The sequence below is a fragment of the Notamacropus eugenii genome, chromosome 4, assembly GCF_028372415.1.
Source record: "Notamacropus eugenii isolate mMacEug1 chromosome 4, mMacEug1.pri_v2, whole genome shotgun sequence".
In the NCBI taxonomy this organism is placed as follows: Eukaryota; Metazoa; Chordata; class Mammalia; order Diprotodontia; family Macropodidae; genus Notamacropus; species Notamacropus eugenii.
Genome location: NC_092875.1, coordinates 459,057,545 through 459,085,123, shown reverse-complemented (window position 1 = coordinate 459,085,123; position 27,579 = coordinate 459,057,545).

Genomic DNA, 27,579 nt, shown 5'->3' with positions numbered 1-27,579 from the left:
TGGTCAAATAGTGTAGTATAAGGAAATAAGGAAGGATGAAAAGAAAGAAGTAGTTATTAAGTAGTTACTTGTGAAGCATATGAATGAATACCAAACTGTGGCATAGGGAGCTGTCTTTACATCTCAGATGTATGTAGTTATGGTGAATGGAAAATACACAGATGCCCAGTAAAGAGCTAGATCACAAAAGGGCACTGGTTGCTTTAAGATTACTTGACTATGCATATTTGTTGGGAGGGTGTTGTTTTTACTTTCTCTTTTTTTCTGATGTGAGGAGTTTTTTAGAAAAGTATTTTATGAGTTAAAAAAAGATTGCACTAATAGCAAGAAGGAAAGAAAATACATGCTTGTTAATTGAAAAAAAATAAAGATCACAGAAGTTTGCAAAAAAGATATTCTATGAGTAGCAGAATTTGTGTCATGTTTTACTTATTCATAGGAGTCAGAAGATATCTTTAAAAATGATATTTAAAAGGTGAATAAGGCACCTGTGCCCTAAAATATCTCTCCCAATCATAAGAAATTACAACCATTAGAGTCAGATTGGGTTAAGAAAGTGATTTCTAAAATTTGTTTTATGACACAGTTTATTTTTAACAAAAAAATTACTACTCCCTCATTTTTCACAAAACAATCTACAGTAATTTTCTCAGCTTGAATTTTATTCAAATATAATTTTATTAACTCAAAATCTCAGCTTAAACATGAAAAGTAAAAGCATAGCATATCCAGAAATTTATTGAATTATTAACAATCTCAGGTGATTTATCTAGTCACTCAAGTTACTTTAATTATTAAAAGTTAGAATTTCTTAACCAGTTTATTTTTTACATTTTATCTAACAAAATGAAGAATGTTGCAAAATTTAACATGTGATACATTTAATTTCCACTCAAAAATTGTTGAAGTTCAAGTTTATGGACCTCATGCTCAAATGGAGTGGGCCACACAGTGGGCCAAATCATCCTTACTAACCTTAGACTAACTCATGGTTGTGGGAAGCAGTCTTATTTATGCATAGCCATTAAATAATCACCGTGATAACTGTAACAGTATAACAGTGTCTATTGGAACAAATCACTTCTGCTGACTTGGTTTTGAACTTTTTGTTTTCGTTGAATAAGTGGTTATATATATGTGGGAGATGTACTCAAAAATTTTTAAGCACTGTGGCCATTGCTTCATAAAATCCCTCCATATGCCAGAGTTTTCTCTTCATGTTTAAGTTGGGACTTTGAGTTAATAAAATTATATTTGAATAAAATTCAAGCTGAACCAATCCCTAAACCAATGAAACCCTGTCCATTCCCTATTACCATTGTGCTCTGACCGTCCCTTTCCTGAGAAAGGTTTGTCTTTGGATTTTTTCTCTTCTTATTTTATATTCTTTCCCTAGGCAATCTCGTTCACTCTCATCTGTAGAGGCTACTGCCTCTATGTAGATAAGTCAAGCTAAATCAACAAATGTTTACTAAGGTCACTGTGCTAAGTGCTGGAAATACAAACACAAGTAGGAAAAAATACAGTCATTGTCCTCAAAGAATTTACATTCTAGATGGGAGAAGACAATACATTAAAAAGGAACTGAAAAGTAGGGAATGGGGGGTGGGGTGAAGGTAGAATGAACCAGAGCACAGTAGAAAAAGTCCTGCAGAGATGAGTCAGCAGTACAGCCTAGAGAGACATGATGACATAGTTGGCCTGAGACCCTTTCTTAAAGTGCAGATTCTGGAGGAACTAGCCAATCAGAGGGAGAGGATGAAGGGGCAGAAGGCACTTCCAATACGGGGAGTAGTCCAGCAGTGAAGTGAGCTTCCAGTGTAAAGAGATTTCTGTGAAAATGTAGAAAAATTCTATAGAGATGAGTCAGCAGTGAAGCCAGGAAAGGAATGAAGATAACTCCCAAGTCCTTATCTCCAGCCTTGGCCTCTTTTCTGAGTGTGACGACCACGTTAGTTGTGCCCACAGGACATTTCCACTTGGCTATCTCATTTGCAATACCACAATGTGGCATGGAGGAGAAGATGCAGTCTCATAGTCTTTAAGGTCTGGGTTATAATCTCACTCATGTTTTTGGTTTTTTTTCCTAGCTGTGTGACCAAGGACAGATTGCTTGTTTCTTCTGATTTCAGTTTCATCATCCATAGAAAGCACCAACACTTACAGGAAGTGCCTCCTAGGATTGTTATGAGACTCAAACAAAATAATGAGTGTAAAACATTTCACAAACTTTAAAGATCTCAGTGCCATTCATTATTACAAAGATAGTAGTATGGTATGGTGCACAGAAAGCTGACTTTAAAGTCTTGCAGGCATTCAGTCTGGCCTCTGACAAACTGTTTGTGTGACCCTGGGCAAGTCACGTAACCTCAGCATCCCAAACATTTTCCAACACAAATTACAGATAATTTGCCATTATTACTTAAACTCGATGTCTTTAAAAAAATGAGTTTATTTCTATTCCCTCTAAATCTAATCTTCTACCTGACTTTCCCCTTCCTGCCAGTGTCTTATCACTTACCTATTCTCCTGTATTCATAACCTTTGTGATACTTTGCCTCTTCCTTCTTTATTACCTTGCTAATCTAAACTGTCACTTAGTCCTATGGATAACACTTCTGCAACATCTCTCAATATGTCCCCTTTTCGATTTTTTGCAACTAGTGTCTGTGACAAAGCCCCCATTTCTAAAACATTTAGAGAACTGAGTCAAATTTACAAGAATACAAGCAATTTCCCAATTGACAAATGGTCAAAGGATATGAACAGGGAGTTTTCAGAGGAAGAAACTGAAATTATCTATGGACATATAAAAATGTTCTAAGTCACTATTGATTAGAGAGATGCAAGTCAAAACAGCTCTGAGGTACCATATCACACCCATCAGATTGACTAAAATGACAAATGAGGAAGATGATAAATGTTGGAGAAGATGTAGGAGAGTTGAAACATCAATTCATTGTTGGTGGAGCTGTGAGCTGATCCAAAGATTCTGGAGAGCAATTTGGAACTATGCCCAAAGGGTTACAAAAATGTGCATACCCTTTGACCCAGACCCACATGTACAAAAATACATATAGCAGCTCTTTTTGTGGTGGCCAAGAACTAAAAATTGAGAGGATGTCCATCAGTTTGTAGTATATGAATGTGATGGAATATTGTACTATAAGAAATGATGAACAGGAGGACTTCAGAGAGGCCTGGATAGACTTATATAACTGATGCTGAGTGAAATCAGCAGAACCAGGAGAACATTATACACAGTAACAGCCACACCTTCATAGCAATGCAGGGATCTAAAATGTTTCCAAAGGACTCTAGATGCAAAATGCCATCCACATCCAGAGAAAGAACTATAAAATTGGAGTGCAGAATTAAGCAGAATATTTTTCCATTTTCTTTTGTGTTTTGTCATGATTTCTCCCATTCATTTTAATTCTTCTATGCAACATGACTAAAGTGAAAATGTGTTTAATAAGAATATGTGTGTAGAACCCTTATAAGATTGCATGACATCATGGAGAACGAGGTGGGAAAAAAGGGGAGAAAAATTTAAAACATATGGAAGTGATTGTGGAATACTGAAAACAAATAAGTTATTAAAAATATGTCCCCCTTTCTCTTCTCTGCATCCACTGTTACCACTATAGTGCAGGCACTCTCTACCACCCACTTGAACTGGAAAAATAGCTATCTATAGATTCTGACTGCTCCATCCTCTCCTTCCTTCTATGCATACCAATTCATACTACTGTCAAAATATCCTTCTTTATGTAGATATCTAGTGATTTCATTTTTCTATTAAAGTATATCCAGTGACTTCTTATTGCCTACAAAGTACAGTTTTCACTTCTTTGCCTGGCATTTAAAGAGCTTCACAATTTGGAGTTACCCTATTTTTATAGCCTTATCTCATATTATTCTCCTCAGTGGACAATGCCACAGCCAGATTATGTTCTCATCTCCCAATTGTGCCTATAAAATCCCTACTCAAGGTTTACAATTCAGCTCAAACATTACTGTCATGAAGTCTCTCTGGATGCCTTTCCTATGTTATTACTAATTTCCTCTATGGATGTCCACACAACATGGTTCTATATTTCTCTAGCTCACTTATTATTCAATATTGAATTACCTATTTACGTCTTTTCCTATCACTACGCCATGAGATTTGTGAAGGCAAAAGTAATTGTTTATTTAAATTCCTGCTCTCCCTTAGTGCTTAACACTCAGGAAATGCTAGCAGTGGAAAGCATGTCTTATTGTTGTCTTCAGAATTGTCTTAGATGACTGTATAACTGAAAATAGCTGAGTCGTTCACAATTTTTAATCATGCAATATTGATGTTACTGTGTACAGGGCTCTCCTGGTTATCTTCATTTCACTTTGCATCAGTCCATGTGTGTCTTTGGTTTTTTTTGAGAGCATCCTGCTTATCATTTCTGTAGCACAATAGTATTCCAAAACAGTCATATAACCATTCCCCAAATGACGGTGTGAAGTACCCCTTGATTTCCTATTCTTTGCCATCACAGAAAGCAATACTATAAATATTTTTGTACATATAGGTCCCTTTTAAAAAATATCTTTGGCATACAGATCTAGTAGTGGTATTGCTGGGTAAAAGGGTTTTATATCCCTTTGGGCATAGTTCCAAATACCTCTACCAACAGTACTTTAGTGTTTCAATTTTCCCACATCCCCTTAATCTCTTGTCATTTTCTTTTTCTATCATATTAGCCAATCTGATGGGTTTGGGGTGGTATCTCAGAATGATGTTAATTTTGTATTTCTTTAATCACTAGAGCATTTTTCCTTATGACTATAGGAAGCTTTGAATACTTCATCTAAAAACTGCCTGTTCAGATCTTTTGACCATTTATCAGTTGGGGACATGTCTGGTATTCTTATAAATTTACTCAGTCCTCTATGTACTTGAGAAATGAGGCTTTTATTAGAAAAACTTGCTGTATTCTTTTCACAATAATGATTACTGTATATTTCTCTCCATCCTATTCTACTAGTGTTTGTCCTTCCCTCTCTCTGTCTCTGTCTGTCTCTCTCTTTCTGTTTCTCTCTCTCTCTTTCTCTCCCCTATTTCTGTCCATCCTTCAAAATGTTTTGATTCTCTGTACCACTTCTCTCAATCTGTCCTCCTTCTCCTCTACTTTCCTATATGATAAGATAGATTTCTATACCCAAATGAGTATGGATATTGTTCCCTCTTTGAGCCAATTCTGATCAGATTATGGTTCAAGTACCTCTCTATACATCCCCCAAAGTCATTTGTTCATTTGCCCCTCTTTTACATGAGACAATCTATCCCTTTCCCCTCTCACAATTCATTTCTGATTTTCACTTCTTCATTTTAATTTTTTTAGATATCAAACCATCATAGTCAAATCACACCCCTGTCCTCTGTCTGTGTATACTCTAATTACCCTAAGAATGAGAAAGTTCTTATGACTTACAAGTATCACCTTGTGATGTAGGAATGTAAAAAGTTTAATCTTAGTGAATCCTTATGAATTCTCTTTCCTCTTTACCCTTTTAGGCTTCTGGTGAGTCTGATATTTGAAAGTTAATTTTTAATGGGTTTATGACTAAATGAGAAAAAGAAAGCAGAATGGGATATAAAATGGATAATTTTTATGGCATTAACATCAATGCAGCCAGGATTAGAAGGAAAGCAGGAAACTAGGAAACAATTTTTACAGTCAATATCTCTGGTCAAGACCTCATTTCTAAATTATATACAGAACTGAGTCAAATTTATAAGACTACAAGTCATTGAAAAGGGAATTAAAAGAGATGGGCCCTGAAAGAAGGGTGGGAAGACTGAAGGAGGCAGTAGTCAAAAATTAAAACTCGAGTGTGGAGGAGAAGGGAGAACTAAAAGCATAAATGGGGGAAAGGGGATGGAGGGAAAGACACAGAGAGTAATCATAACTGTAAATATGAATGGGATGAAATCTCCCCAAAAATGGAGGTGGATAGAAGAATGGATAAAAAACCATAGTCCAACAATGTGTTGTTTACTAGACATACATTTGAAATGGGGACATACACACAGGGTAAAGGTAAAAGTTTGGATAATATATTGTGCATCAGCTGATGTTAAAAAAGCAGGGGTAGCAATCCTAATTTCAGACAAAGCAAAAGCAGAAATAGATCTAAGGAAAAGAGATAAGGAAGGAAACTATATCCCGCTAAAAGGCACCATAGACAATGAAGCAATATCATTACTAAACATATACACTCCAAGTGGTATAGCATCCAAATTCTTAGAGAAGAAGTTAGGGGAGTTACAAGAAGAAGTAGATAGTAAAACTATACTAGTGGGAGACCTCAAACTTCCCCTCTCTGAGCTTGATAAATCTAACCTCAAAATAAACAAGAAAGAAGTTAAGGAGGTGAATAAAACTCTGGATAAGGTAGATATGACAGATCTCTGGAGAATATTGAATGGGAATAGAAAGGAATATACCTTTTTCTCAGTGGTAAATAGCACATATACAAAAATTGACCATGCACTAGGCCATAAAAACCTCATAATCCAGTGCAGAAATGCAGAGATAGTGAATGCATCCTTCTAACATCATAATGCAATAAAACTTAATCAAAGGCCATGGAAATATAAAGCAAAATTTAAGTAGAAACTAAACAATCTAATCCTAAGGAATGAGTGGGTTAAACAACAAATTATAGAAACATCAACAACTTCATTCGAGAGAATGATAATAATGAAACAACCTACCAAATCTTATGGGATACTGCAAAAGCAGTTCTTAAGGGAAGATCTTTGAATGCCTACATGAATAAAATAGAGAAAGAAGAGATCAATGAATTGGGCATACAGCTGAAAAAGCTCAAAAAAGAACAAATTGAAAATCTCCAAATAAATACCAAGTTAGAAATACTGAAAAACAAAGGAAAGATTAATAAAACTGAAATAAAGAAAACTATTGAACTAATAAATAAAAAAAGAGTTGATTTTATGAAAAAACCAATAAAATTGGTTTTAATTGGTCAATTTGATTAAAAAAAAGAAAGAAGAACACTGAATTACCAATGTCAAAAATGAAAAGGGTGAACTCACCTCCAGTGAAGAGGAAATTAAAACAATAATTAGAAATTACTTTGCCCAGCTGTATGCCCATAAATTCAACAATCTAAATGAGATGGATGATTATTTAAAAAAATAAATAAATCACCCAGATTAACAGAAGAGGATGTTAAATACTTAGTTAACCCCATCTCAGAAAAAGAAATTGAACAAACCATCAATGAACTCCCTAGGAAAAAAACCTCCAGCACCAGATGGATTTACAAGTGAATTCTATCAAACATTTAAAGAACAATTAATTCAGATTTCTGGGGAAATTGCAGAAGAAGGTGTCCTCCCAAATTCTTTTTATGATACAAATATTGTTCTGATATCTAAACTAGGAAAAGCCAAAACAGAGAAAGAAAATTATAGACCAATTTCTCTAATGAATATAGATGCAAAAATTTTTAAATAAGATATTAGCCAAAAGAATACTGCAATTTATCATGAGAATAATACATTATTATCAGATAGGATTTAAACCAGGAATGCAGGGCTGGTTCAATATTAGGAAAACCATTAGCATTATTGATCATATCAACCACAAAATTAACAGAAACAACATGATTATCTCAATAGATGCAGAAAAAGCTTTGGACAAAATACAACACCCATTCCTATTGAAAACACTGGAAAGCATAGGGATAACTAGAACTTTCCACAAAATAATAAGCAGTACCTACCTAAAATCATCAGCAAGCATTATAGCAATGGGAATAAGCTAAATGCATTTTCAATAAGATCAGGGGTGAAACAAGGATGTTCACTATCACCACGGTTATACAATATTGTATTAGAAATTCCAGCTGTAACAAGAAGAGAAAAAAATATGGAAGGAATTAGAATAGGCAAAGAAGAAAGTAAGTCATCACTCTTTGCAGATATGATGATATACTTAGAGAATCCTAGAGAGCGAAGTCACCAACTACTTGAAATAATACACAACTGTGACAAAGTTACAGGATACAAAATAAACCCAGATAAATCATCTGCATTTCTATATATTACTAACAAAGCCCAACAGCAAGAGATAGAAAGAGAAATACCCTTTAAAGCTATGGTAGACACTGTAAAATATCTGGGAGTCTACCGGCCAAAACAAATCCAGGGACTATATGAAAACAATTACGAAACACTTTTTGCACAAATAAAGTCAGATCTAAGTTAAGTGGAAAAACAGTTTCTCATGGGTAGGCTGAGCTAATTTAATAAAAATGACAATTCTAATTAAATTAATTTATTCAATGTCTTGCTAATCAAACTACCAGGTAATTATTTTCTAAAGCTAGAAAAAATAATATCAAAATTCATCTGGAAGAACAAAAGGTACAGAGTATCAAGGGAACTAATGAAAAGAAATGCTAGGGAAGGTAGTCTAGCTCTACCAGATCTCAAATTTTATTATAAAGCAGCAATCATCCAAACCACTTGGTATGGGCTAAGAAACAGAGGGGTAGACCAGTGAAATAGGTTATGTACTCAAGACACAGTAGTTAATGAATATAGCAAACCACTGTTTGAAAAACCAAAGGACCCCAGCTTCTGGGACAAGAACTCATTGTTTCCAAGCAATTTTTGCTTGGAAAACTTGATAACAGTGTGGCAGAAACTGGGCATAGACAATGCCTGACACCATACACAAGAATAAAGTTCAAATGGATACATGATCTAGGTATAAAGATTGATACTATAAACAAATTAGGGGAGCAAGGAATAGTGTATTTGTCAGATTTATGGAGAATGGATAAATTTATGACCAAACAAGAAATAGAGAACATTATGAAGTACAAAATGGATAATTTTGATTATATTAAATTGAAAAAGTTTTGCACAAACAAACCCATGCAACAAAGATTGGGAGGGAAGCAAAACTGGGAAAGATTTTTTGCAACTAGCGTCTGTGAAAAAGACCTCATTTCTGAAATATATAGAGAACTTAGTCAAGTGTACAAGAATACAAGTCATTCCCCAATTGATAAATGATCAAAGAATATGAACAGGGAGCTTTCAGAGGAAGAAATTAAAGCTATCTATAATCATATGAAAAAAATGCTCTAAATCACTATTGATTAGAGAGATGCAAATCAAAAGATCTCTGAGGTACCACATCACACCTATCAGATTGGCTAACATGACCAAATAGGAAGAAGATAAATGTTGAAGAAGATGTGGGAGAGTTGGAACACTAATTCCTTGTTGGTGGAGCTGTGAGCTGATTCAACCATTCTGGACATCAATTGGAACTATGCCCAAAGGGCTACCAAAATGTGCATACCCTTTGACTCAGCAATATCAGTTCTGGGATTCTATCCCAAAGAGATTACAGAAATGGACAAGGGTCCCATGTGTACAAAAATATTTATAGCAGCTCTCTTTGTGGTGGCCAAAAACTGGAAATCAAAGGGATGCCCAACAACTGGGGAGTGGCTAAACAAGTTATAGTATATGAATGTAATAGAATACCATTGTGCTATGAGAAATGTTGAACAGGAAGACTTCAGAGGTTCCTGGAAGTACTTACATGAACTGATGCTGAGTGAAAGGAGCAGAACCAGGAGAACTTTGTACTCAGCAGCAACCACAGTGTGCAAGGAATTTTTCTGGAAGACTTACTACTTTATTGAAATGCAAGAACTTAAACAATTTTCAATGGACTCTTGAGGCAAAAACACCTTCCACATCTGAGGAAAAAGCTGTGCAATTGAATCACAGATAGAAGCAAATCATTTTCTTTTTTAATATGTTTTGTTTTGTTTTATGGTTTCTCCCACTCATTTTAATTCTTTTATGCACCATGTATTTAATAGGAATGTACTGTACAATCTATATAAGTTTGTATACCATCTCAGGGATGAAGTGTGGAGGGAGGGAGGATTAAGGTGAGGGAGGGGAAAAAACCTAAGCTATATGGAAGTAATTGTCAAACCCTGAAAACAAATAAAATAATTTAATTAAAAAAAAGAATACAAGTCATTCCCCAAAAGTGATAAACAGTCAAAGGATATGAACAGGCAGTTTTCAGATAAAGAAATTAAACCTATTTAAAGTCATACGAAAAAATGCTCTAAATCACTATCAGAATGGCTAACATGCCAGAACAGGAAAATGATAAATGTTGGAGAAGATGTGGGAAAATTGGAAAACTAATATATTGTTGGTAGAGTTGTGAACTTATCCAATCATTCTGGAGAGTAATTTCGAATTATATCCAAAGGGCTATAAAACTGTGTATACTGGACATAGAGCCAAGATGACAGAGTAACAGCACAGACTTCATAGATCTTTCCTCTGAGGCCCACCCAAATACCTGTAAAAAATGACTCTAAACAAATTCTGGAGTTGCAGGATGCACAGAATGATGGAGTGAAGCAGATTTCCAGTCTAAGACAGGCTGGAAGGTCAACAGGAAGCATTTATTATGCAGGACTGGGAGCAGAGTGCAGTGCAATGTGGGCCACACTGACACAGACAAGGCCTGAATAGGTCTTGGGGGGACTGAATCCCTGGCATGTGTTGCAGTTTCCAGACTTCATGACCCCAAAACACCCAAGGGCAAATTGGAAGATCAGTGGAAAAAAATCTGTGGGACCTGTGTGACAGAGTAGAGTGGCCCAGCCCCAGACAACAGAGTGGGGAGAGGATGGGAGAACCCTCCGCAGTCACAGCAGCAGCAGAGGCAATGACAGTGACTGTTTCTGGAGCTGTAGACCCACAAATTGTGGGAGGATCAAGTGACTGATAGTACACTTTCCACCCCCACTGGAAACAGAGAACTACCTAGCCAGACAGCTCAAGAGTCAAGTAAATAGCTGGGGAAATGAGAAAAAATCAGAAAAAAATCTGACTATAGAATTTTTCTTTGGTGACAAGGAAGCCCAAAATATACAAATAGAAAAACAAAGTCAATGTTTCTACATCCAAAGCCTTCAAAAAATATGAATTGGTGTCAGGCCATGAGAGAACTCAAAAAGGATTTTGAAAATCAGGTAAGAGAAGGAGAGCAAAAATTGAGAAGAGAAATGGGAGAGATGCAAGAAAACCATGAAAAAGAGTCAACAGCTTACTAAAAGAAGCTAAAAAAAATGCTGAAGAAAATAACACCTTTAAAATTAGACTAACCCAAATGGCAAAAGAGGTCCAAAAAGCCAACGAGGACAAGAATGTCTTAACAAGCAGAATGAGTCAAAAGGAAAAAGAGGTCTAAAAACTCACAGAAGAAAATAATTCCTTCAAAATTAGAATGGAGCAGATGGAAGCAAATGGCTTTGTGAAAAATCAAGAAATTAAAACAAAACCAAAAGAATGAAAAAATAGAAGGCAATATGAAATATCTCACTGAAAAAACAACTAACCTGGAAAACAGATGCAGGAGAAACTATTTAAAATTAGTTGACTACCTGACAGCCATGATCAAAAAAAGACCCTAGACTTTGGCATCTTCTGCTTGTATATTTTGGTCTTCCTTATCACCAAAGTAAGATTCTATAGTCAGATTCAAGAAATTATCAAGGAAAACTGCCCCGATATTCTAGAACCAGAGGATACAATAGGGTAGGGGATAAGTGTGGGAGGGCTGAAGAGGGATGATAGAAGGTACAGCAAATAGGAGTAGGGAGTAATTAGAAGTAAACGCTTTTGAGTAGAGACAGGGTCAAAAGAGAGAATAGAATAAATGGGGGCAGAATAAGATGGAGGGAAATATAGTTAGTCTTTTACAATATGACTGTTATGGAAGTGTTTTGCATAACTACCCGTATATAACCTATATTGAACTTCTTGCCTTCCTATGGGGATGGGTGGGGAGGGAGAAAGGGAGAGAAGTCGGAACTCAATGTTTTAAAAATAAATGTTAAAAATTGTTTCTACATGCAACTGGGAAATAAGATATACAGGCAATAGGACATAGAAATCTATCTTTCTCTACAAGAAAATAGAGGGGATGGGGATAAGAGAAGGGAAGGGTGTGACAGAAGGGAGGGCATATTGGGGGAAGTGGTAATCAGAATGCATACTGTCTTCGGTTGGGCAGAGGAGAGAGATGGAGAGAAAATTTGAAACTTAAAATTTTGTGGAAGTGAATGTTAAAAACTAAAAATAAATAAATAAATTTTTAAAAAATGTCCAGAAAAGAACAGAAGGAAGACCAGAAGAACTATAACAGGGCATCATTTACTACACACTTAAAAAGAAAAGAAAGCTGTATGTAAAGTTTTGTAGTTTCATGTAAAATCCTCTTTTAAAAAATCTGCTCTGTGTATGGAAATGCTTGTTTTATTTGTTATTTAAGTTAACAATTTAAAAATAAAAGCAGTACTAAACCACTATTTAAAAGAGAACTGTGTATACCCTTTGATCCAGCAATACCACTTCTAGGTCTGCTGTATGTCAAAGAGATTATAAAAATGGGAAAAGGGCCCACATGTACAAAAATATTGATAGTAGCTCTTTTAGTGGTGGCCAAGAATTGGAAACTGAAGTGATGCCCATCACTTGGGGAATGACTGAAGAAATTATGTTATATGAATGCAATGGAATACTATTGTTCCAAAGGAAATGATGAGCAGGCAGATTTCAGAAAAATCTGAAAAGACTTACATGACCTGATGTTGAGTGAAGTGAGCAGAACCAGGAGAACATTGTACACAGTAACAGCAATATTATGCAGTGACCAAGTTTGATAAATGCTTTTCAGCAATGCAAAGTTGTAAGACAATTCCAAAAGACTCATGATGGAAAATGCTATCCATATCCAGAGAAAGATCTATGGAGTTGGAATGAAGATTGAAGCATACTATTTTCTGTTTCTCTTTTTTCTTCTGTTTTTCCTTTCTTGTGGTTTTTCTTTTTTTCTGATTCTTCTTCCACAGCATGATTAATATGGAAATATGTTTAATATGATTGCACACATATAGTCAATATCAAATTGCATGTCATCTTGGAAGGATGGGGAAGAATTTAGAACTCAAAATCTTATGGAAATGAAGGTTGAAAACTAAAAAGAAATTAATTAATTTTAAAAAATAAAGAAAAAACAGGAAAAAAAGGTGGTTTTGGGGAACCATATAGAAAAGTGAGTGTATGTCTAAGACAAACTTTAATTGTTTCATAATTCTGTTTTGAATTGACCCTTATTATTGCTTTTATGTTCCTGAAATCTAGCTTGGTCAGTCAGTCATCAGACAGATGTCTCTTTAGGGGGAGCTACATGGAATAGTAGACAGAATGCTGGCCCTGGAGTCACAAAGACCTGACTTCAAATCCATTTTCAAAAACTTACTAGCTGAATTATTTTGATCAATTCATTTATTTCACCTCTGTTTGTCTCAGTTTTCTCAACTATAAAATGGGGATAATACAAGCTACTTCTCAGGGTTTTTGTGAGGAGCAAATGAGATCTTTGTAGAATGCTTAGCACATACTAGATACTATATAAATCTTAACTATTATCACAATAATTATTATTATTTTGGTGAATTGGATCAGTGAAGTGCATCTGTGTAATGCAGTTTAGTTATGTCTATAAAATCTTGACCACACAATAATTAAAAAAACAACAACTTTTTTGCCACATTTTAATAATCAATGCAGAATTTTTAAGGAAAAGGAACAGAATAACTTGTCTTTGTTTGGTTCTTCAAGGTTTTCTCATTTCTCATTACTCTTTCTTTTTGCTTTTTTCAGTTTGCATACAACCATTTAGTCAGTGATTTCTAGGGCTGTACTTTACATTTTATTCTCAAAAGTTCTTCTGGGCATTTTGCCTCTTTTCTTTCTTCTGTGTGCCAAGGCTATTTCATATTCATCCTCTCAAATGAAGGAACGTGACCATGCTGTCTGTGACTTTTTTCATTTGCTCATGTTTCATTTTGAAAGATGCTCCTAAGAAGCTTCATTTCCGAAGGTTCAAATTTCACTTTGTGCCTTTAAATTAACATTCTACATTTCCTGAATGTAAATTAGAATAGGTATAAAAAAGATTTCCAGTCCATTTGTAATTTTTGACCTCCTGTTTGTGCATTAAAGAGTACCTGTGCATTGCTAAAAAACGGTTCTAAATAAGTGCACATTTCCTACTTTCCAAGTATATTCCCAGCCTCCTATTTACTCCTTCTCTAATCCATCCTCCATTCCGCTGTGTGAGAACTCCTTCAAATGAATCTTTACCATTAGGCCAGTCATCTGCTCAAAAATCTTCAGGGGTTTTCCATTTCCTACAATTAACATACACAACCTTGTGGTTTAAGGCCCTCTGCAATCTGCTTCCACATTATCTTTGGTTTTGCTTTAAATCATGTTATTCTCCTTGATTTATTCAATGTTTTAGCCAAACTGGACTACTCTCTCTTTGTTTCTATTCTTGTCTTGACTTGGCTTGTCCCCACGCCTCAATTCTCCATTGCCCCCCATCTCTCTTTTTTTTATTTTCTCCATCCTTTCAAGTCTAAATTCAGATATTCCCTCCTCCAGAAAGTCTTTTGTGCTTCTGTACTCCCCACAATTAAATTTATTTTTCCCTTGATTCATTTTTCATAATTCTTTGCTGGGGTCTTTCCTTTGTATTTACCTTACTGTCTCTAACATTTTATTTATGTACTCATCTTCTTTCTTCACATCTACTAATTCAAGAACTATTATGACTGTTCTTGGGCTCCCTCAGTTTTTTTTTCAATAGTGTAGAGGGCCTTAATATCTGTTTAGTGAAAGAATACTATCAACAGAGTAAAGAAAAGTACAATCAGAATCTATAGAACTGGTATAAGGTCTTGTTACTACAACTTACCCCCTATAAAGTTAGATGATTGGACCTAATAGACTCTAATGTCCTTTCTAGCTCAAAACCCATGTTCTATTATCCTGTGATAAATTGGCCATGAGTATTAAATACAGGGTGTTCAAAAAGTAGATTTGAAACTGCACTAAGTCTTTTTGGACACCCTGTCAGTGTAAACTTTTCCATTTTTTCTTGGATTCTTCTTTTAATTGTGTTTTATTGACATCGTTTTTGGACAAACTTTCAAAACATTTACATGTTAAGAAGATTCTGTCCACAGTGATTTAAACTAAGATTTTCTATTGGAAGTAACTACCTCCTAGAGAGTAGTATGGTATAGATTTTGGGGAATAGAGCCCTGGGTATGGAGCCAGGAAAACCTGGGATCAAATCTTACAAACTCTAGAAAATTGCAGGTCCTTGCCATGGCAAGTTCCTAGGGGATGGAATGCTTGGCCTGGAATCAGGAAGAGTTGAATTCAAATCTAACCTTAGACACTTTCTAGTTGTGTGAGCCTGAGCAAGTCACTCTAACTTCTGTTTATGTCAGCTTGCTGATCTGTAAAATGGAGATAATAATAGCACTTCCCAGAACTGTTGTAAAGATCAAAAGAGACGATAATTGTAAAGTGCTTAGCACAGTGTCTGGAATGTTTACTATGTGCTGTATAAATTTTGGCTATTATTTTGAAGGTGAGTTTCTTAAGGGTTTTATACATGGAAAAGAACACAGTGGATTCTGATTGATCAAATTGATATGGGTTGTAGACCTATACTTCAGAGAAGCTTTCTGTGAGCTTGGGAAAAACTGGTGCTGGGAAGCCTGTGCATGTTTGTCCCAACATAGATTCATTCGCTATTTGAGATATAATTGATCATCTAGCCCAGCGGTTCCCAAGTGGGTGATACTTCCCCCTTGGGGGTGCTGGAATTATTGGAAGGGGTGGTAGGAGCTTCACTTATAATTGGGGGCCATGGGATAAAAATAAGTGGGTGGTGGAAACATAAGGAAAGAAGAGAAGATGAAATTTTGAAAAACCATTCATACATGTTTCATCTGTTGTGTGGCAGATGAAATCCTAGTAATTATATTTTCCAAATAAACACACAAAATGCAAGTTATAACTGTTCAGTGGTTAAGTACACCAATAGATCTCAAGAAGCAAGTGTTGGCAGGCAAGCATGTTGCCCATTATCGGGAAGTTCAACATGCATCAGCAGGAATATATGCATGTAATGACTTGTTTGCAATAAGATACCATGAACACATGATGCAATATTACATCATCAAAATTTCAACGCAGGAAAAACCCCACAAATTTACGAAAAATTATTGAATTTAAGGTGCATCATTTAAAAAATACATTTTTAAATGACTCAAATTTCAAAAACAAATGTTAAAGGGTTAAAGAAAGCAGATTTCCAGGAGGATGCAGAGTAATTTTTTAAAAAGGGATAGTAAGTCAAATAAGTTTTGAATTCTTCTCTAGCCCAACTGATTCAATTTACAGAAGAGGAAACCATATCCCACAGAACTGAAATGACTTGGCTCAAGATCACACAGTAGAACCCTGGACTCCAGTCCTAGTCCAAATGTTCCTATTTCTAGACAAGGCTGCCTTTCCCTAGAGTCCTTTATCCACAATCTAAGTACATTTGGTATAGCTAATCCTTATCACCCACCCAATAAGCCATCCAAGAGGGAACCTAGCCAAATAGCTAATTTTGATAAATCTACATTTCAATTCTTACTCTTGTGCTGATGAATAAAGTTGGGGAAAAAAATCATAAAATCATGCTCACCGAGTCCACTACAAATTTATGTTACATAAACTCAACTACTGCCTTCATGGTGATGAGGTAATCCTTTTATGCCTCTTTACCTAATTCACTATCCCCCTTGCCACAGTAGTATTTCTAAATCTTTTCATTCCTCCCTAAGCCTCTCATGACTCCCCCTCCTCCACTCTCTCAGATAAGAACTTTGACTCATGTTTCACTGGAAAAATTAAGCCATTCTGTGAGTGCTCCCTCTTCTCCCCTCCTCTTCATGCATCACCCGTCTGCCTTCTGCCACCTTCTCTTCCATCACCTTCACCATTTCACATAAAATGCATGAAGACATAGCCCTTCTCCTTGCCAAGGCTAACTCTTCTACATGCAAAAGTGTCCCATCTTCTTCAACAGATTGTTCCCTCTGTCCTCCCCATTCTCACTTATTTTCAGTCTCTCCCTGCCTATTGCTTACTTTCCTCCTACTAACAAATACACTCATGTATCCCCAGCCTTAAAAAGGAAACTTCTCCCTTGATCTACTCATGCCTACTAGCTAAAGTAAGTTATCTACAGTGGATGCCTCCACTTCCTTTCTTCTCACTCCTTTCTTAAATCTCTACAAGTTGGCTTCTGACTTCATCATTCTACTGAAATTGTTCTCTCCAAGTAACAGTGATATGTGAAAAACCTAATGGCCTTTCTGTTTTCCTGTTCCTGATCCTTCTTGACCTCTCTGTAGCTTTTGACACCATCGATCAATCACATTTTTCTCCTTGATTCTCTCTTCTCTTTAGATTTCTCTGACTCTAGACTAACCTTGTAAGATGGTTGTCTTCTTTCTCAGTCTCTTTTGCTAGATCTTCATCCAGGTCACACAAACACACTCATGTTTTCCCCATCCTAAAACAGAAAAACAAAAACAATCCACTTACTTGAGTCCTACTGGCTATCATTTTTACAAGAGTGGGAAACTGTTGGCCTCAAGGTCATATGTGGCCCTCTAGGTCCTCAAGTATCATCTTTTGACTGAATCCAAACTCCTTGAGGTCACATGTGGCCTCAAGGTCACAAGTTCCCCAGTCCTGATAATGTCTCACCTCCCTTTGGTGGCTAAACTTGATAAGGCTATCTACAATCAGTGCTTTCAGTTTTTTCCTCACATTTTCTTCTTCTCTGTGATCTGGCTTCCAACTTCATAACTGCATTGAAACTACTCTTTCCAAAGTTAGCAATAATCTCTTAGTTGCCCAATCTAATGACCTTTTCTCAATCTGCATCTTTTTTGATCTTTCTGTAACCTTTGACGCTTTGCATACTTGTGTGATTAGTCCTTCTCAGTCTCATTTTCTGACTCTTCCTCTAGCTCACACATGGGTGTTCCCCTGGCTTCTGCCCTAGGATGACTGCTCTTTTCCATCTTTGCTCTCTTGTGACGTGATCTCTTCAGCTATGCAGATGATTCTAGGATCTATATATACAGTTTTAATTTCTCTCCTGAGCTGTAGTATAACATTATAACTGCTTATTTGTGATTTGACTGGATGTTCTTAAATTCAACATGTCTATAACTAAACTCATTATCTTTCCCCTGAGACTCTTCACTCCTCTCAATTCCTCTATTACTGTTTGCCATTTAAAGCCCTTCACAACCTGGTTCCGTCTAACCTTTTCAGTCTTCTTATACTTTACCCCAAAGAATCTTTGAACCAGGGACAATGGCCTACTTTTTGTTCCTTGTGCAAGGCACTCTATTTTCCCACTCTGAGCATTTTCACTGGCATTTCTCTTGCCCATTATACTCTCCTACAGCATCTTTGCCTCCTGGCTTTCTCCAAGTGCCAACTTCCTCCGAGTTTTCTACAAGAAAACTATGCTGCTCTGCCTTCCCTCTCTCAATTACCTTCAATTTGTCCTCTATATAGCTCATTTGTTTGTAGTGATTTGCATGTTGTTTCCCCCATCAGATTATAATCTCTATGAGAGCAAGGACTAATTTCCATTTTTCTTTGAATTCCTAGAGTTTAGCAGAATACTTTGCATATCATAGGCTCTTAATAAATGCCTTAATAAAGACTGAGAAAAATCTTATGTCCTCAACTACAACAGAATGCAACTTTTATTCCTTACTGAAGTTTCATATCATCACATATATCTCTCTGTGGGAAGCAAAGTGCATTCAAGTGGACTAGAACGTTCTCCAAGATATTTCCTTCCTCCATGATGATGGTTTATGATGCAGAGGAGTGACAGAGTGGAAAGCTTCGCAGTTGCTACAGGTGTACATCTTAGTGATCAAATGTCCTGGAGCAGGTGTTCCCCAGAAGCAAAATATTGAGGCTAATTGCTTTTCACAAAATGAATCATAAATAATAGACTAATTTTTATGTGTGAGAGAGAGAGAGAAGAATCAACAGGCTGTAAAGACAATGGAGTATGGCAGAAAGAACATTGACTGTGGCATTAGAGTTGTCACCACATTTGGGGGTCATGACACTGGAATGGTTTATCATTTTCTTCTCCAATTCATTTTATTGATGAGGAAACTGAGGCAAACAGGGTTAAGTGACTTGCCCAAGGTCACACAGCTAGTATCTGAGGCTCGATTTGAACGCAGGTCTTAGTAACTCCAAGTCCTGTGCTCTGCACCATCAATCTGCCCCCTAGTATTAAATACCTAAGTACAAATACTGTCTTCACTGTTGAAGGAACATTGGTGGGTGTAAGTGATTGAGTTGGTGCATACTTGCAGATTGGTTCAATTGAACCACTAAATCAGGCATACACTCATCAATGCATAAGGTCAATCTTTATTGTTCTTAAGAATGTAATTATCTTGCAATGATATAAATAGTAACTGCTCAAGGAACAAATTGCTGACTTTATTGCTAGAAGTCTTGACAAGCTTGTCTCATAGTAGTGCTCAGGACGCAGCTGTTGTTTGGCACAGCTGGAGGTTTGTGTTTTTCTTTGAGTTGGTGTTCATGCTGCCCTCAAGCAAACATGGGGGTGCTCATGTCTCAAAGTGGGGAAATACAGAGCATATTAGTGACTGAGATCTCTGGCTAGCTAAGGGTGTTAATTGCTACACTCAGATTCTAGTTAGTGGCCCATCACCTAATTTATATACCACAAAATTTGGTTGGTAGTTTATTACGTAGGCTAATGTGGTCTTCTTCAGCAACAAAGGATGAACACACATGTAGGCTAATGACAAAATTATTTGCAATAATTCTCATTGGTGGACTGTCATATGTAAGGGTATACATATGTTTGGCAGTTGTTTAGGAACATACAATATAAAGTGCTTATCTAATTATGTAAAAAACTCAAATAAATAACAACTTACAGAAAAACATCACACTAGGTATAACAGTTTGGTCACAACTCAGTCACAAAATAGAGGCTTAAGACAAAATGGTCACTTCCACTTAGGTAACAAATATTTCCTCTGTTGCTGGCTGATAGTAAATCTTTTTTTTCCTCTTGTAATGATCATTGGCATGGATGTCTCTGTGTAGGGTAATGTTGTTCAGCTGATTCTCTTTCCCTTCTGGGTGGGGACAGAATTAAATCTTTTCCAGGTCTTTCTTAACTCCTTCTTCTTTTTGTTTAGGGTGTGATCTTTTCTCTAAGGCATGGTCCTCTTCCTTCATCCCCTTTCTCTCTAGAAAATTAACTCCACCTGGTTACATTCTTTTATAACAATTAGTTTTTTTGTTTTTTTGGCCAAGGGCAATGAGGGTTCTAAGATCCCTATGATCTCCTAGTCTACTGTTTTATGGAGTTTATATTGGGAAAAAAAAATGGTAACATAACCAAAATGCTCATAGATCCCAATATATAGGCAAAGGTATGGCCCATTTCTTTAATTCAAGCTTATGTGTATCTCTAGCTAATCCCTGACCTCCACATTCAAGCACCAAATGAGAATACAGGAAACACAAAATCGAACAAGAGTGTAATATATTACAATGTTTGTTACTGGATGGTCACCAGCACCTTCAGTCTCAGTTCCCTGAGATAGCTCTCCCTGATCCCTACCTTGTTTGCCACAGGTAAGCCCCACTTTCAGTGACTGCTTTCAGGTTTCTTTGCTTAATGCCCCTCTGTCTCTAATTCTTTTGTGTTCAGGTTATTATATCCTGGAAAGGGCTAGGGATGCTATTTCCCCACACTAAAGTTCTGACTTCATAGCTGCTCCTTAGACCCTGAAGTCCTGTCTCTTTAAGAACTCTTGGGAGTGATTCAAGTTTGCCTTCTAGTCCCAGAAGTCTGCCTTCAGCTGGGAATGGGGAACAAGGGGCTCAGAGAGGAGTGATTACTATTTGGAATAATGAGTAGAACTGTGATTTGGAAGGGTGCTGAAAAAAGGACCAAAGCCAATCCCTTAAAACCTTTTCAAAGCATTATATGAGAATTAAAATATATATTAGGTATCATCTCAGGTGGTCCTTGATTTTACAAAGGAGAGAAGTGAGTCCCCATAGAACGGAAGTGATCTATTTAAAGTTACGAAGTAAGGTTCATTCAATTTTTGCTGAAATTATGGTTGACTGAAGCAAAATGGATTCCAAATATTGTGGAGTATTGTATTATAGAGTATTGTAAAGGCTTTTGACTTTACAGGTCACCTTGTCCAACTTCCCACTTTTAATGAGGAGTAACAAAAACCTCAATTTAATGTCAGATCAGAGACTGTATTCCAAGTCTAACTCCCGGGCCAGTCTTATTTCAGACAGATTGTTGAAATTTGACCTCCATTGGAGGTTTAGTTTTCTTATGGAAGCAGTAGTACTTGATCCTCTGACTTAGGAGAAGTGACTAAAAATGAAAGGGCATCTGTTGGCCCTTCTGTGCTTATTGTCTGGTCTTCCAGACTCGACCTTCCCTGTTTAACCTATGTAAGCACTTTTAAAGGTCAAATATTATTTTTATTTTTATTAATGGGGCATAACTGATATCTTTGGGTTTTCCCTTCCATTTTTCTTTTTCTTTCTTTTATTTTTTTTCCTTTGGTAAAGGTAAGGGAAAAGTCTAGTTAGCCAGAGATCAAATAGTATTACAGATGGAACACCAAAGCTTTGATAACAACTCCAAGACTTCCTAACTGTCTTATTGTGAGTCTCAATTTATAGATCAAAGAGGTTGATGAAGACCTTTCAGGCGTGAGAATCCCAAATTAACTTCAGCATATTGTGATATGAAAGATAACTCTTGTTAAGTCCAAGGGTCCAGAACAAGGGTTCTTATCCAAGAACAAGGGTCCACACAAGAGTATAGGCTTCAGGACTAAGGAAAATCAAAGAAGATCATGAAAACTTTAGTTAGACAATTTTAATAGTTTCCCTAGTGAGTTATTTCTCATCTATATGGCAGTGTTCAAATGGATCATCAAGCACTTTGGCTTAAAACTTCCCACACTGCCTATAAAAGGGGCTCAGCTGCAAAGAATGTTCTGATTTCACAAATGTGTATTAACCTCCTGCTTCCCAGTGGAGTGTTCTTCACTTTTAGAGAAAAGTTTCACATGCTTGGAAGCCAGTCTTCCCTTTACCCTTTATTCCCCCCCTTCTCCTCTTTCTTGCTCTTTCTCCTTTCTTTGCCTTCCCCCCTCAATTGCATTATATATTTGCTTCTTTGGGGACATGGTGCACTGGAAGCCGTATAAAATCTGGTGTCAAATCCTCATACTTTCATGTGCTGCCTCCGTGATCTTGAGCAAATTGTTTAATTTTTCTGGGCCTCAGCTTCTTTATCTGTTAAGGAAAGTTGGATTAGATAACCTTCAAAGTCCTTTCTGGATCTAAATATATGGTCCCATTCTAGACTTTTTCACTTTGGACGTTGGACATAAAGGCAGTGTGACCAGGTGAATGAAGAAGATGTATGTTGTATTTTACCAATTAGGGTAAGAAATTGCCCACCAAAATTGTTCTCCAACCTCCTCTTCTGGGCATCACATGTCTATGGCTCCATACAGCATAAGTCATTCTCTGTTAGTGTGGGTGGGATTGATGAAAACTGTGTGGGCAGGTGAACACTTGAGCAGAACTAGATTTGTTTTAGAACCTTCCTGCCAGGCTGTTTTAGTTCTAATTATCTTTAAGTAAGAGAAACTGAGGTGTTATTAGCAGAATTGAGCCAGCCACCATTTTATTCCTGCCAGGGCACAAAATTATTGTCAGCTACATATTTCAGCTCTTTGCAGCATTTGGAATTAAGAAGAAAAGCACACTAAAAGAGTTGCCTTGTTTCTTCTTAGTAGTTTATTTTAATGCTATGTTTTCCTTATTAAAAAGACACAGAAAACCTGTCCCTCATTTGTTCAGAAATTAAAAAGCTCCGACCGATTTTCTAAGATGCTGGTTCCTCTCAAAGGGTTACATAATAGGTTGTTTTTTTGGCCAACAAGCATGGCCTCTTGCTTTCATCAATTGACCCAAAGCACTCAGTGAAGTTGAATGGGTGAGCCAAGCCCATCAATGTTTCCTCTTCTCTGGAGCAACTAAATGGCCATTTGAGTGTAATAACAGGTGATGGTAATTGTCTGACAGGGCTGTTGTTAAATGCTGGCTATTGTGCCAGAGTGACTATTTTGAATGTCAATAAGGTACAGGGGCCCTTGGGAAAAGTGAAGGGGAAACTCTAGCAGTAAGAAATGGCTTCTCTTTCAAAAGGATAATCCTGAAGTTAATAAAAATTAAATTTCACATAAACATGTTTCCCCTTGGCTGTAATGCTGAAACTAATTGTCTAGCAGTTAGGTACCCTGCTACTATTAAGTCTAATGGCATTGGTATCAAATATGAGTTAATTAAAATGCTTTGCAACAATAATCTTATGTCTATTAGTGTTAATAGAGTTCATTCTAAAAGAGGCTGTGTGGGAGTGAATTATGGACTATTCTTTACTATGACAGGATGCAAACAGTTGCAGCAACTGGGAGTGAGATGAAGGGGTAGCAATTCTAGTTGCCAGTGATCAAAAAGGTAGATACAGTGATCGAACCAAAAAGTCCTGTCACTCATACTCTGCTAAAAAACATTAAACACATGTCACGCCCTGAGCTATGTATTCTTCAAATGATAGATTTTCAACATTGCATCACTATTAAACACATACATTCACACAAATACTTTTCTTACCACCATGGTATTTCTAATTCTAAGATACCCTACCATAAAAACAAATATATCAAAACCACAAAAATCACACTCCCAATTATTTTCTGTCAGTAACCATACAACCTCCCCTCATCCCTGCCTTTTTTTGTTTCATCTCTTTTCCAATAGGGATACTTCAGAGTTTGTTATTTTTCTCCTAGTCCCTCAATTATAGTAAAATTCTTTTACAAAACTCTTTGGTATACTACGGATTTATTCCTAGGATGTTCCCAAATTTACATAAAAAATAAAATACATGACTCTCAATGCAATAAAGAGTGTATATAAAACATGTTCATTCTCATCACCAGCATCAGTACATGATTTTAGTGCATTTTTTTCATTCAGATGGGACACTCCAGTATTGCTGATCTCCCCTACTAAATTGTATGCTCTCTGAGTTTGGGGGGCATTTTTGTTAATTTTTGTATACAAGATACAGTGTTTTCACATATTAGATTTTCAATATACATTAAATGATGTGTGTGTATTTTTTTAGTGAGTGTTGAGCAGGGGCAGGGACAGGTTCTTCTGCCTCGATTGACTGAGCCATTTTCCATTTCACACAATAAGTAGTGTTTTTGCTGATGAGTCAGGTTTTGTTCATTCATTCATTTGGTTGGTGTTGAATTTCTACTATGTAATGTATTGGGTACTTTGGGGGGGAGGTGGAAAGGTGGAAATATATGTAAAATATGGGCCCTGTCATCAAGAAACTGTAATCAAGTCCCATTTCCCGCAATAAAGATGTACTAAATTGTTATACCTATGTCTTTCTACTAACAATTTTCTTTCGACATTGAATAATGGTGTCAAAAAATTTTCTTCATATCTTCCTATATGGATAAGAAGATTCATATTTCTTTTCTCCTTAAAACAACAATAGCACATTATCAATGCAACCCATTTCTCCAAAATCCTGAAAGCATAACCTATTTTAAAGGTAGTTTTCATTCTCTTGATCCCAGTAAGCAGGTTCAAGAAACTTTCTCCCTCTGTTCAATATGGCTTTAGGAATCATCTGCGGATACTTTTGTCTCCTGGCAGGGAAAAAGGCGCAAATCTTTTGGTAATTGATGGCAACACACCCAATCAATCAATCTCTCTCTCTCTCTCTCTCTCTCTCTCTCTCTCTCTCTCTCTCTCTCTCTCTCCTTTTTCTCTGTCTCCCTCCATTTTTCTTTTCCCCATTTCTCCCCCTCATCTCATCTCTTACTGTCTTTCTCTGCTGTCATTCTTGTTTTCGATGTAATGATAACCATGCTGAGACCCTGTGAATGAGCTAGTGAAAAAGATGAGCTGACATCTTATTTCCACCAATCTCAAAACTTTTTATTCTGGAGAAGTAGTTCCCTATGAATGTGATGTTTGGAATTGAATAAATTAATTGATGTTTGATTAAATGAAAAAAAAGAATGAAGTTTTAGTAATAACTATGGCATATATTAGTGAATAAATATGAAATATAGATGGTGATGACCATATCATTAAAGCAATTAATGTTTACTCATTGGCCTGGAAAAAATTCATATTTATTCATAGATTCATTTAGAATATTAGAAGGTATCTTAGGAAAACAGAAATTATACTGCACTCTTTGGGCAAGATCATACCTAAAACTGTCCCTGCCAGATGAAATGCTCTCCAACTTTTTAATGACCCTTGAGGAGTTTAAACTCCTTCCCTTAAGGACTCATTTCCATGTTCAACAATAATCCAGTAGGTAGATTTGGAAAGCAGCTATGAATGGAGCTTATACACATCAAGTTAAGTCAATGAGAATTTCCTAAGTGCTTATTGTATTTCAGTGTGCAAAGTGTTGGACAAAACAAATTTAAGCAGAAAAGAATAAAATTTGTCCTTGCCCTTGAAATGCTTAGATCCTAAAGAGGGAAAAGTTGCACATAAAAGGAAGATGAAAAGCTGGGAATTGGAAGAGAGGGAGATTTCTGTAGAGTATGATGGGAAAAAAAATCAAGTCAGGTATGGAGCCTGAAGAGGAGTGAAGATAAAGCTGGACTGGGTACTTTCCTTAAAACGAGGTTTATCTCTCTCTTTTGTTCTAGGCTGCTCTCTCTTATCAGAATCTAGTATTCTGAAAAAATTCCATTCTCTCAGGAGGTAAGATGGAGGAGTGATAGGAAGCAATGCAGTGAATTCTTCTCCATAAACTCTTCCTAACAGATCTAGAAAATGTACCAGACCAAGATTTGAATAGGGAGATCTAGAAAAAGTCACAGTGAGTTGCTTTTATAGAGTAGAGGTAGAAGATAGCAGAACTGAACTCTTGTTCAGACTCCAGGGTAGGGAACTTGTAGATAGGAGGAGGGGGGTGGAGAGCAATTTGACTTTATACTGGAAATGGGCCAATTTGAGATCACTGGAAGCTTGCAGATCCCTAGCATGTCTCTGAGATCCTGGAATAACACAACACTAAATATCCCAGGAAAGTAGCAATAAATAAAGTCTAGAAATTTCCTCTAAAAGTGCCACAGAGCCTAGCCCTAACATAAAAGTCTGGAAGTAGGCTGAAAGAATGAACAAACAAAAACCCCTACCATAATAAACTAGTATGGTATCAGGGATGCTCAGGACACAAAGGCAAGAGAGAATAACTAACCATCTACAAACAATGCCTCAGGTGGGGGTATGGTGAAACATAGATTGGACATAAACTCTAGAATTCCTGGAATAAAGTTTAAAAAAAGTTTAAATGCTTTTATACATGAATGAGAGCATGTGAGGAAAAGAATGGAAAAGAAATGAGAGCAATGGGAGAAAGAGTTGGAAAAGGAATTAATAACTTGATACAAAAAGCACAAAACCTTGCCCAAGCAACAAACTTCCTGAAAATCCTAATTGACCAAATAAAAGCCAATGACTTCATGAAGCAGAAGAAATATTAAGATAAAGTCAAAAGGTTGGAAAAGAGCCAGAAAATAAATATAAGATATCTTGTAGCAAAAAATAAAAACAACCCTGGAATCTAGATCGAAAAGAAAAAAAATTTTTAATCATTGGAATATCGAAACACTATGTGTCCATATGTGTATGTATATATGTATGCATATATACAGGTGTGTCTGTATGTGTGTATATGTGTACATACATATATGTATATATGTGCACATATAGATATATACTAGATATATTTCATGAAATCTTGAAAGAAAACTACCTAGATCTTTTAGAACTAGAGGGCAAAGTGTAAATAGAAAGAATCTCTTAAGTTACTCTCTGAAAGAAACCCTAAAATGAAAACTCCCAGAAACATCATAGTAAAAATCCAGACCTTTTAGGTCAAAGAAAAAATAACTCTAAGCAGATAGAAAGAAAGAACACAACTCCTGAGCAGCAGCAATCAGGATACCATGATACAGCAGCTATCACTAACAATGAGTGGAGAAATTAGAATATGCAAGGGAGAAGAGATATAGAATGATAGAGGGGATGGAAAAATGATATGGGAGTTTTCTGAGTATAGGAGAAACATGGATATGTTTATGAGCAATAGGGAAGGTTGAAGATAAGGGACAGATTAAAAATTATAGAAGGGACAGTTTGTTAGAGGAGTTGGAATAAAATCATTTCTGCACGTAGAGGGTTGGCCTTGGTAAGGAGTAAGGACGCCTCTGTGTATGAGATGGGTGAAGGAGGAGATAGTGGCAGAAGACATCTGAGTGATATGAGATAAAGATGAAGGTGGATGTGACAAATGACATCATTTTTCATGGTGCAAAACATGAGGCAAGGTATCCTGA